Below are 1,257 nucleotides of genomic sequence, written 5' to 3' on the forward strand. Positions count from 1 at the left end.
CTTATTTGACCCTAACCTACTAGCCTCATTGCTGCCCCTTGGACAGGCCAGCATGAGCTCTCATGGAGAGCTTTGCCCCTGGTAACCCACATGGCACACACCCCACCTCCTCAGCTGTCTGTTCACCTATTATTTTCTCATCAGTCCTTCCCTGTCTAAAATTGCATCTGACACTTCCTTTCCCCTTCCCCTCCTTTGTTGTTCCTTTTTGAACTTCTCACCATCTACTAAGCATTTATTTTATTCATGTAAGACTTTCTAAACTTATTTCCATTCTAGGAGGCAAGCCTTATGAAGGAAAATGTTTTTTTCCTTGGGTTTTGGGGTGAGGGTCTCCTTTGTTCATTGTTTTCTTTCCAGCCTTAATCAGTACACACACACACACACACACACACACCAATGGATAGTGGATGAACAATGAATTTGCTGGTGCCCACTCACTTTGCAGCACATACACTAAAACTGGAATGATACAGAGAAGATTAGAACGGCCCTTACACTAGGATGACATGCAGATTCATGAAATGTCCCATATTTTTATAGCTGATTCACACTGTTGAACAGGAGAAACTAACACAACACTGTAAAGCAATTATATTCAAATTAAAAAGTAAAAAAATAAATTTACTGGCTATCTGATAAACACGTAGATAGTTAATAAATGTTTCCCCAAGTATTTAGTAAATGCCAAAAATATGTGTGTAAATATGGATGTCTAACATAAACAAAAATGAAAAAAAGAGGTATATGACTTGGTTTAACCTCTCTGAGGCTTTTTTTTTTTTTTTTTAGCTGAAGATAGGGATCCTATTTTCCTATACCTAATTCATGGGAGCAAATCAGATAATGCATTTTAAAATCTTGAGAGAAAAGAATCTAAGTGGATGGTAGGAATGACTGTTTATCAGAACTTGTGTCTTGATTTTTAGTTCAAGGTCTCGAGATTTATATCTTAAGCCACAAGAGGACTTTTTTAGAGGTTTTTGAAGTGATGTTTAAGATAATGAGATTCACTTCTTTTGCAATTCCTTTTTTCTGCAGAAAGCAGGTGAGAATGAATCCCTTGGTACCTCTGACTTATTGAAAGTGTGTTGTGGAGTTTCTCGACTAGACCACAAGGACCATCAGAGCAGATAGCAAGTTATCTTTGCAACATTCCCAGTGACAGCACCTGGTGGAGAGTACACTCTCAGTGAGTCTGTGCTGAGTGAACAGATAGGTAATGTCAAGTTCTCCCTTCATTTAAGATGTCCCATT

General features: G+C 38.2%; 1 non-coding gene across 1 annotated transcript; it reads left to right on the top strand.

Annotated features, from left to right (window-relative positions):
• The first annotated feature begins 429 nt into the window (after nucleotides 1–429).
• Nucleotides 430–539, top strand: LOC112587351. Its single transcript, XR_003111846.3, has one exon. It is a non-coding gene; the product is annotated as a U6 spliceosomal RNA (small nuclear RNA).
• The last annotated feature ends 718 nt before the right edge of the window (nucleotides 540–1,257 follow it).

The sequence above is a fragment of the Bubalus bubalis genome, chromosome 1 (assembly GCF_019923935.1).
Source record: "Bubalus bubalis isolate 160015118507 breed Murrah chromosome 1, NDDB_SH_1, whole genome shotgun sequence".
NCBI lineage: Eukaryota > Metazoa > Chordata > Mammalia > Artiodactyla > Bovidae > Bubalus > Bubalus bubalis.